This window comes from Chrysochloris asiatica, unplaced genomic scaffold, assembly GCF_000296735.1.
Source record: "Chrysochloris asiatica unplaced genomic scaffold, ChrAsi1.0 scaffold00039, whole genome shotgun sequence".
Classification (NCBI taxonomy): domain Eukaryota; kingdom Metazoa; phylum Chordata; class Mammalia; order Afrosoricida; family Chrysochloridae; genus Chrysochloris; species Chrysochloris asiatica.
In genome coordinates this window covers 19,408,768-19,419,969 of record NW_006408557.1, presented here as the reverse complement: position 1 = coordinate 19,419,969, position 11,202 = coordinate 19,408,768, and the positions used below count along the sequence as shown (strand labels likewise).

The following is an 11,202-nucleotide window of genomic DNA, read 5'->3' as shown; positions in this document are numbered from 1 at the left end:
ATACTTTGGACATATTGTCAGGAGGGAGCAGTCACTGGAGAAGGATATCATGTTTGGTAAGGTGGAGTGTCAGAGAAAAAGAGGAAGACCCCCAACGAGATGGATTGGCCAAGTGGCAGCATCGATGGACTCAAGCCTGACAACAGTAGTGAGGTTGGGCCAGGATTGGGCAGTGTTTCGTTCTGCTGTGCATAAGGTCACTATGGGTCGGTACCAACTTGATGGCACCTAACAACAACAACAATTAGGACCTGTGTCCACCCCATCAGAATATAGAACATGTTCTGTCTTAAGGTTATATCCATTTGCACTCTATTTCCATCCCGTCTTTCCCTTTGGAGAATTGAGAATGACTGCTAGTTGTCCCATATCCACACTCTCCCTTCTTTCAGAGAATAAACAAATTATTAGTATTATAGAGGAGAAAAGACTGAAATTCAAAAAAAAAAAAAATATATATATATGTTTTTATTAAGTTTTGATTCTGACTCATAGCAACCCTGTATAGGGCTTCCAAGGAGGGCTGCTGCGTTTGAACTGTCAACCTTGTGATTAGTTGTTGTTGTGAAATGCCATCAAGTCGATTCTGACTCATAGCAACCCTGCATAAGGTTTCCAAGGAGTGGCTGGTGAGTTTGAACCGCCAACCTTGTGGTGCTTATTCTACAGTGCCACACCAGGACTCCATATATATATGATTTTGTTGTTAAGTGCTATCGAGTCAGTTCTGACTCATAGCGACCCTGTGTAGGGTTTCCAAGGAGTGGCTGGTGAGGTTTGAACTGCCAACCGTACAGTTCAGACCGACCTTGAGGTCCAGTGCATTATCCTGCAGCGCCAAACCAGGGCTCCTAGGTATATGATGATGGTGGTGGTGGTGGTTATGTGCCATGGAGTTGGTTCTGACTCACAGCGACCCTGTATAGGGTTCCTAAGGCTGTAAATCTTTACAGGAACAGAAAGCCTTAATCTTTTGCAGAACAGCTGGTAGTTTCAAACTGCTGACTCCTTATTAAGTCTTAAGCAAAACTAAAACAAGTCAAGACAAAACAAACACAGTTCATCCAGATGAGGGAAATCTTCAACATGATACCATAATGAAATCCAAAGGTTTCCTGCGGTGGTGCTATAGGTTAAGAACTGGACTTCAAGGCCGGTTTGAACAGCAAGGTTGGCAGTTTGAGCTCACCAGCTGCAACCTTGGAAGGGTTACTATAAGTCAGAACCGACTCTACAGCACTTAACAACACCTTTAAACAGGGCATAGAGAACAAAGGAATCTTCCACCACCATGACGGACAGCAGCAATAGGTCACAGATACATACCAGGCTACAGAAGCAGGAAGGAAAATATCGCAGATACTGAGGCTTCACAGAATTGCCTCCTGAGGCGCTCAGTATATGATGTCACAACCAAGTGACCCCAGTGCAATTAAAGGCGTGCCCAGGAAAGTGTCTGCAAAGGAGGTTCTGTTCTTACGGTGCTAGTTAGGGGAAGTATCCCAAAATCCACTTTCAAATACACTCTGCTTCTGATTTTGGTAGTTTGATCTTCAGAGGCACATGAGGTACTCAAGATAAATTGGCATCCAAAACTTCAACATAGGTCCAAGATGGAATTAAGTTCTGCCTGCTGCTGTAAGCCAAAAAACCTTCAGATTTCAAACTGTTAAGCATTAGAAGCATATGATCTTATCCAGAATAAAGGCTACACTGACCATCCCTTTTGTAGCTAAAGGTGACCGTGTGATTATGTTCTGGCCAATGGGTTGTAAGCAGAAGTATAGTGTAGCAGCTTCTAGGAACCTACTTAAATGACAGCTGGTGTAGGTTCTATGCCCCGTTGTTTTTCACCTCTTCGTCTGTCTTGCCACCTGGAATGTGATGTGAAGACTGTAGCACTAGCTGCCATCTTGGACCCTGAGAATCAAGGATCAACTCTAAGGATGGCAAAGCTGGATGGAGCCTGGGTCCCTGAGGACCTTTTGAGGCAGGACCATGATACCTGGACTGTCCTCTTCCAGACTTTTACCCCAGAGGATGTAGCAGACACTGTTGGTGCCCTGCCTACATCCCTTAACGTAAGATAGACTCAACTGCCAATATCTACCTGGTTATGCCTATGGCTCTTTTTCTAGAACTGCAGAAAACCTCAGTTGCCAATGTTCTCAGAAGGCTGGACTTGTCAAGGAATTAACACCCCTTGGAAAGAGTTTGAAGGAGCATTGGGGGATACAGTGGGTAAGCTTTCGGTGCTAACCAAAGAGTCGGAAATTCAAACCCATCAGCCACTCTGTAGAGAAAGATGTGGTCATTTCCTTCTGCCAAGATGTATAGCCTTGGAAATTCTATGGGGTAGTTCTACTCTTGTCTTCCCGGTTGCTATGAGTCAGAATTGACTCAATGGCAGTGGGTTTTGGTTTGGGAAAGGCCTGGTGATCTGCTTCTCAAGAGTCACAGTCTCGAAAACCCTGGGTAGTGCAGTTCTATTCTGCAAACGTGAAGTTGCCATGATTCAGAATCAACTTAAGGCAACATTTACTCCAGATCCTTTGCCCCTTGGATGTGATAAGTCTGTAGTGTATCATTTCCCAGAGTTTCCCTGTAGGATTAAGCTCCAGTTACCCACAGTGGCGGTGTGGGCTAATGCACTGGACTGCAAAGTTGGTTTGAACCACAAGGACAGCAATTCAAGCTCACCAGCTGCTCCTCAGAAACCCTTTACAGGGTTGCTATGGGTTAGAACCAACTCAACAGCACTTAACAATACCCACAGTGGTAACTTGTTGACAACATATTCCTTCCCTAATATCACTTCTTCATTACACTGATGGCAATGGTATGCTCGCAAAGCTTGACAACTCTGGCTCTCCACATATAGTTCAAATACGAGTATGGGGTGACAGTTTTGTTACGACTGATGGGTAAAATTAAGTGAACTAATGAAGACATATATCATTTAATATATTCATTTAATAGTGTGAGCAACTTCCTGGCTGAATGTGATAAGAATTCTAAATACTATAAAATGTATTATTAACAGTGGAATACTATTATGATTAATCTACATTATTAATACTTTTTCTGCCAGTAGATAGCAAACTCCAACAAAATACATCTTATTGGAACACAGACCTGCCGATAATTTATCTACTGACTTGTAGCATAATCATATGGTATGTGAAGCCTGAAATATTTATGTGGCCATTTACAGAAAAATATTTTGCTGACCCCTAGTCTAGACAATCAACAAAACAGTCAACCAAGCCCTACCATGTAACATGTGCTGATTTCCATGATATAATTATTCCCATCATGGCCAATCCCAGGCTACCAACTAGACCTCCATGACTTTCATGGCACTTTTGCCTTTTTAAGATACTTCCTCCAAAAAGTTGTATTTTATGATTGTATTGTTATAAAGTAGCCCTGGAAGCATAGTGGGTGTTGGGCTGCTAACCCAAGGTCAGCTGTTTGAACCCACCAGCCACTCCATGGGAGAAAGATGAGGCTGTCTCCTCCTGGAAAGATTTGCAGCCTCAGAAGCCTAAGGAACAGTTCTCTGTCCCTAGGGTCACTGTCAGTCAGAATTGGTCCAATGGCAGTGGGTTATTTATTGTCATAAAGATGACTTTATTAATATTAAAATATTTTCTTTGACCTGAAAGGTCATTTTTTTCCTTCTGATTTTAAATTGCTTTCTTTTAAATAGTTCCATGGTCTCTAAAAATACCATGGTCCTTGGGCACTGTGCTTATTGTGTTCATGGATAAATTGGCCCTGTTACTAACTGGATGTCACGGAACAGAGTTGGAAAGAGAAGTGCAGCAGCGGACCATTTAACAGCGTTCCCCCATATAGATACAACAGACATATAACCTCAAGAGCATACATAATAGTAACATGTAGTAACATAATTATGAAGTGATGTTTGGAATATTTACTACCTTTGTTTTTATTATACTTTATTTAACATTAATCCTCAATAATGCCCACATTTAACAGTTGCCAAAATTCCTGGAAATTTATCAGTCATCCCTGGTATGCCAGTGTAGGTCACCAACATACCATCGCCTTGTGGTGCCCCTTTCCTTCCCAAATAGATGATTTTACTTGAATCTTTGTCTTAGAGTCTGTGTCTGGGGAACCCAAACTGAGAAAAAGGACAGTAAGAATGGTATGGGGGCTTCCTCTTCTGGGGGACGCTATGTAGAGGCATTCAAAATGGTCCAGCATTTGACATATTATAGGCTGTCCTGAACCCCTGGTAATAGAATTGTTTACCTCTATACCACGAAGATTGGGAAAGCACCAAAATCTGCATGTGGTGTGTGCCCAGGCTGACTTCAGGGGGTCCGTGCTGTGAGGCCTAAAGTTCTCATGAGGTTGTCAAAGACAAAGAAGCATGTCAGCATGGCCTCTGGTGGTTCCATGTGTGCTAACTGTGTCTGTGACAGGGTCAAGCATGCTTTCCTTATTGAGGAGCAGAAAATCATTGTGAAAGTGTGGAAGGCACAAGCACAGAGTCAGAAAGCTAAATAAAAAATAATGGAGCTTTATAAGAACACCCACACTTGCAGATAATACCCACTTAACCTGGCTTCAATGGCTGGATGATCAGCACTCAACTAGAAGAAGGAAGAGGAAAAAAAGAGTAATCTGATATAGTTTGATGAACACCTATGGATGCAGTAGCTCAAAAGAGGGAACAAATCTTTACAGCAAGGATCATTCCCACCCCCTCCATACACAGCATAGACAGGGATGAGCAACTTGGACATTGGCTACCCATAATGGCGGGGGGTGGGGGGTGGGGGGAGGCTACAAAGGCAAGAAGTGACTGGCTTACAAGCTTTCAAGAGGAAGCCTAGATCCAGAGGGCGTGGAGGAAGGTAGAATCTCCACTGAGTAGTATCCAATCTCTCTGGGCGAGGCTGATGAAAGGAAATGCAGATAAGTCTCTTGTGATACAATAGTGAATAATTGTTACCAGGACTGATTGTGAGGGTTGGAATGTAAAGGTAGATGTTTTGCAGCAAAAGGAGGGGAGTGGTTGACTTTGCAGTCCAGGAGCAGAGGTCCCTGGGACCATCAAGAGAGAAGAGCGGAATGCGAGACCCTACCCAGAGAAACAGTGACGCCAGAGATGATGACGTGGAGAGATGGAGTGGCTGGGGACTTTAGACCCAGAGAGGGAGAGGGGCTGTGTGCTGATGACCAGGGGGCAGGCTTGTAGTGTATACCCTTTGGTTGATTGATGATGTATGGAGGGGATTGTAATCATGGCAATGAAACAATATACGATAGGATGAATGTAAAGCTAATGTTCTCCCATATAAACTATCACATAATTCACAATAAAACCTTTTAAAAAATAAAATAAAATAATGGAGTTTAGCTGAATTAAAAAAAAAAGAATGGTATGGGATAGTATCTGATTTCCTCTAACTTCACAAGGCAGGGGCAGAATCAAGATCAACAGCCCAAGGCTGATTCCTATGAGGCAGAGGTTAGCCATAACCTCCTCTCTCCAACCTTTTCACCAATTCTGACACCATCCATCCCTCCTAAGAGAGTTCTACTTCTCTGCTGCATTCGGTAATTCATTGTAATGGCCACACACAACTTGCAGACCATACTCACTAATGCGCGGGTCTGCAAGGTTGGTTTGAACCACAAAGTTAGCAGTTCAAGCTCACCAGCCACTCCTCGGAAACCCTACACATGGTCTCTATGAGTCAAAACTGACTAGACAACACTTAACAATAACAATATTAGGGAAATTACAAGTTACAGCTTAGGGTTAGGACCAACTTGGAAATTAACAGGAACCACTCAGGATGTCATTCCTTGATGAGGACAGCCTCTTCTCAGCTGTGGCCATAGACAATCCTATCCCTGGCTCTCAACACTTTGATCTAGCCTCTGGTCTGCTCAGGTAAGTATTACAAAACTCTTAACTCTGCCAATAAGTGCCCAGAAGCACCCTACTCTTCCAGTAAGTGTTGGTCCAGAGGGACTCTGTTTTTTGTTTTTTTCCTCTGTGAACCAGGAAACCCACACCATTTCCAACCGTTCTCCTGGTTCTGCTGCCTCTGCTGATGCCATTTTTCTGCCACCACCACTCCATGCCATCTCATTTCCAGTGTTAACGATCTCTCTGTCTCTATTTCTTTTTCTCGCTCTCTTTGTCTCTGTTTTCTGGATTTAGGAGGATCTCAGGGGAGGGATACCAGGTGCAAAGAACACACTGTTCATGGCTCTTCTTTCTTGACAGTAGTGAGATCTCCCCATTCTGCCTCAAGGATGTCTCATTTTAAGTATCATTTTAGTCTTGTGACAAAACTGACAAATCCCTTCATTAGGGTTCTCAACACCTGGTTTGAATGGTTCCGCCCCACAAGGGTGCCATGCATCTTATTTACATTACTAACAAGCAATCCAATCCCCTTCATGGGCCACAAGCACTTCATTTTGCATACCCCACCCACCTACATGGTAGTGGTGGTGGTTGTTAAGTGCCATTGAGTCAGTTCTGACCCATAGTGACCCTGTATAAGATTTATGTGGAGTGACCAGTGAACTTGAACCACCGACCTTGCAGTTCAAACTGACTTTGCAGTCCAGCACATTAACCCACAGTACCATACCAGGACTCCATACCAATTATAAAGACTGGCTGGAAGGGTCATATCAAGTAATTCACTGCACCACCCCTAACCACTGGCCCTTTCATACTCGAAGGATTAACTTCACCCTGCCAATCATGTTACCAGTGCCAAGCAGTAAACAATTAGTCCTTCAGTAGGGCAAAGAGTTCTCAGGTGAGGTGACTCAAGTACCAGCCATTCAAGTACATTGCAGGTGTCCATCTGATCTGGTCAGCCTCTCTAAAAGTCCTCTTGGCTTCACCCTTTCTGATGTCTGATAAAATGTAACTCAGAGAAGAGTTCAATTTGCTCTGAGCCTCAGAAGCCTTCAGCACAGAAAATCTTTAAGGAGTTTAGGTTCAACCACAGCACTCCAGTGCAGTAGTGTCTCTCCCTTAGTCCAGGCTTCTACAATTACAATTTCTAAAATCACAAATAATCCTGTTAATCAACACGATGGAATCATATAATCCTATCAACATCTCCCACCTTCTCTTCTTCAGACCCATCAGAAAAAGAGGGACCTGTTTAGTGGAGATCCTCCCTCATTCCCTCATTTTAAGGCTAAGCACACCCATGAAACTGTAAGCCAGTCACTTCATGCCTTATCTCCCTGTTTTAGATAGTCAGTGTTTAAAATGCTTGTCTCTATTAAACCAGTACTCTGAGAAGATAAGTATATGCCTTGAGTCAAAGAATCATTCTGTTTGGAAGTTTGAGCACCTGCATTCAAAGCTAAGTCCAGCTCAGAACAAGTCATCAAACTGCAGCAGTCCACACCAGCTCATGGTGTCAAACATCTTTCTCTTCATTCAGTTGGGTTCTGGTCAGTTCATCCCTAGCCCCCATGGGCTAGGTCAATGGGTACCAGCAACAGGCTATGGAGTCCACAAACTTCCCTGTACTTCAGACCAGTCAGCCACTTTTTTCTCCCTCTCAACTTTGGCCCCCGTTGGCTAGGTCAGTGAGTACCACCCATAGGTTCAGGAGTCTACACAACTTCCTGCACTTCTGACCAGTTAGTCTCTTTCTCTCTCATCCCTAGCCTCTGTGAGCTAAGTCAATGGGCATTGATGAACCATGTCCAAATTCATCCCATCTCTTCATTGGAAGTACACTGGGTTAAGTGCTGGGTTGCTAACAGCAAAGTGGGCAGTTTAAATCCACCAGCTGCTCCATGGGAGAAAGATGAGGCTGTCTGTTCCTGTAAAGATTTAGTCTCGGAAACCCTAAGGAAAAGTTCTGCTCTGTCCTACAGGATCTCTATGAGTCAAAATCCATTTGATGGTTTGGTTTTGGGTTTTCGTCATTGCCATACTTCCCCACTTCCACTCATTGAATGGACCCAGGTAGGTGCCTCAAGTGTGCATACCAGGCTGTAACTCAATGACTCCAGTTCATTTCCAGTCAGAGACAGGGTACCTTTGATGAGCACTGACTTTTCTTGCCTCTATGTACCTAACGGCAAATCACTTGCTTGAAATTTAAAATTCAAAACAGTCATATTTTTCTGCAGATCTTTCTTTCCTTCAAATACTAATTCCCTGCTCTCTCAGCAGTCCTGGGTGGGTCTGCAAATGTACTGACTGGAAAGAATCTGGATGTGGCTCCGGTCTTTAACCTTAGAGGCCAATACTCTACACATAGGACCACTGCATCCAAACCAACAGCTTGTGTTCCTTTTGGACAAATCCTAGTTTCCCTTTTAGGAAATCTAATCAAACATTAGCTGAAGGTGGAGTTATGCACTCTTTTATAAATACTTGTTGTTGTTGTTGTTAAGTGTCATTGAGTCGGTTCCAACCCATAGTGACCCTGCAGAAGTTTCCAAGGAGCAGTTGGTGAGCAATTGCCGACCTTGCAGTTCAAATGGCTTTGCAGTCTGGTGCATTAGCCCACAGCGCCACACCAGGACTCCTTTTGAATACTAGGGTAGTCACAATATCCAATATTCATTTTCATCATGCATGTAGGTCTGTTTTACAACACTTGTTGTTAAGTGCCATTGAGTCAGTTCTGACTCATAGCAACCCTGTATATACTTTCTGAGGAGCTGCTGGTATGTTTGAACTACTGACCTAGGTAAGAGAAATATTCAGTATCCATAGTACACAGTTCTGGTAGCGTAGTGGTTACGAATCAGGCTGCCAACCTCAAGGTCAGCAGTTCGAAACTACCAATGGTTCCGTGGGAGAAAGATGAGGCGTTCTGTTCCCGTAAAGATTTACAGCCTTGGAAACCCTGTGCAGGGTCACTATGAGTCGACTCCAGGGTACTTAACAACAACAATAGTACATTCAGATAAACACGCAACCCTTTTAAAAAACATTTTAAGTTTCATCTTCTCCACACCTATCTTCCCATTCCTATGCATATGGCTTTGTGCCTCTGGCAGGGTGGAACCAGAACATTCTGGCCCCTATCAATCATCTTATTTAACCTGCATGGCTGTTGTCCCAGAACACTCCAGATTCAGCTTGTCTCCCATCAGCTGCAGTATAGCACCTCTTACTTTCCTTTCAGACATTACAGATAACAACCACCAAAGTAACCATCTAAAACTCAAGCCCCTTTGTTCTTTCTCTTACAAAGTCCCATACTTCCATGAATCTGGAACCATTGTAACAAATCTTGCTTATGACACAAAATGTAAGAATGTCATGGGGGTGGTGTCTGATCTCCTCTGACGTCATAAATGGGGAAGAAGGTTAAGATCAACAAACAGTCCAAGGCTGGTTTCTATGAAGTAGAGGTCAGACATACCTCCTCTCCCCAACCTTTTTACCAACTTTGACACCAACCATCTCTTCTACTGCACTTTCTATTTCTCTGCTGCGATTGATAAGTTGTTGCAGTGGCCACATAGAACTCATAGATAACACTCACAATTATAGAGTTTATTAGGGAAGGTAACAGATGCAGTTCCTCATTCAGAACAGCCTTTTCTCAGCTGTATCCAAAGACAGGCCTCTGTCTGGCTCATAGCCCCTCAGCTTAGCCTCTGTCATTCTCAGTTAAATGTTACAAAGCTCTTTTAGCTCTGCTGCTAAATTCCCAGAAGCACCTCACTCTCCCAGGAAATCTTCTGCCTGAAGGCACTCAATGTTTTCCATCTGTGGGCCAGGAAACCCATTGTGTCCTCTCCTGGCTCTCCTGCTTCTTCTGCTGCCACTGTTCCTCATTGTCTCGCATCTCCAGTGTGATAACTCTTCTCTCTCTGTCTCTTTCTCTCTGCGTCTGGCTCCTGGATCTGGAGGTTCTCAGTGCAAGGATTTCCAGGTCCAAAGGACACACTTTCTTGGTAGTAATGAGACTGCCCCCTTTCTGACTCTTTTTAGTTATAGTCTTTGTAATTCCTACTGACTGGGCTGCTGTTGTTGTTAAGAGCTGTTGAGCCATTTCTGACTCATATCAACCCTGCACAGGGTTTTTGAGGAGTAGCTGGTGGGTTTGAACCATCTACCTTTCAGTTCAAATTGACCTTGCTATCTAGTCCATTATCCTGCAGCACCACATCAGGACTCCAAGTGATTGAGTAGAACTTTGCAAATAGGCGCTTATGGCCCATTAAGGGGATGGATACCTTACTAATAATATAAATAAGGTACATGGCCCCCTTGTGGGAGTTGTTGTTGTTGTTAAGTGCCGTCGAGTTGGTTCCAACCCATAGCAACCCTGTATAAGGTTTCAGAGGAATGATTGGTGAGCTTGCAGTTCAAATGGCTTTGCAGTCTGACGCATTAACCCACAGCACCACACCAGGACTTGTGGGAGTGGTACTATGCAAATAAGAAATATGGAACCCAAATGAGGAGATTGGTCAGTTTTGCCATCCCACTAGGCCTAGAATGAGTCATATTAAGTAATTCCACTGCACCACACTTGTTAGTGGTTGTCTTGATGGGACTGTTCTCCAGTGACAGAATAAAGTTTGAGGATAATTTATAATGTAAGCATTCAACAAATATTTCTTGAGCATGCACTTAATAGAGACACAAATGTGATTATCATAGACCCAGTTCCCAACCTTCATAGTGGAAGGACAATTAACAAACAAATAAATAAAAGCCAAACACATACAAACTATTGTTGTTAGCTGTTGTTGTTGTTGTTGTTAAGTACTGTGGAGTCGGTTCTGACTCAGAGTGACCCTGCACAGGGTTTCCGAGGCTGTAAATCATTACGGGAGCAGAACGCCTCATTTTTCTCCCATGAAACTGCTGGTAGTTTCAAACTGCTGACCTTGAGGTTGGCAGCCCAACTCGTAACCACTATGCTACCAGAGCTCCTTAGCTGTTGTTGTTAGGTGGTATCAAATCAGCTCTGACTCACAGTGACGCTAAGTACAATAGAACGAAACACTGCCCTGTCGTGTGCCATCTTTACAACTATTATTAGATTTGAACTATTGTTGCTGCAGCTGTATCAATTCATCTCACTGCAGATCTTCCTCTTTTTCACTGCCCCTTCACTTACCAAGCATGATGTCCTTCTCCAGAGACTGGCCCCTCATGATACCATGTCCAAAGCATGAGAGACCAAATCTTACCAT

General features: G+C 43.6%; 1 pseudogene; it reads left to right on the top strand.

The window, feature by feature from the left end:
* The first annotated feature begins 4,224 nt into the window (after nucleotides 1-4,224).
* LOC102822420 lies at nucleotides 4,225-4,542 on the top strand (annotated as a pseudogene).
* The last annotated feature ends 6,660 nt before the right edge of the window (nucleotides 4,543-11,202 follow it).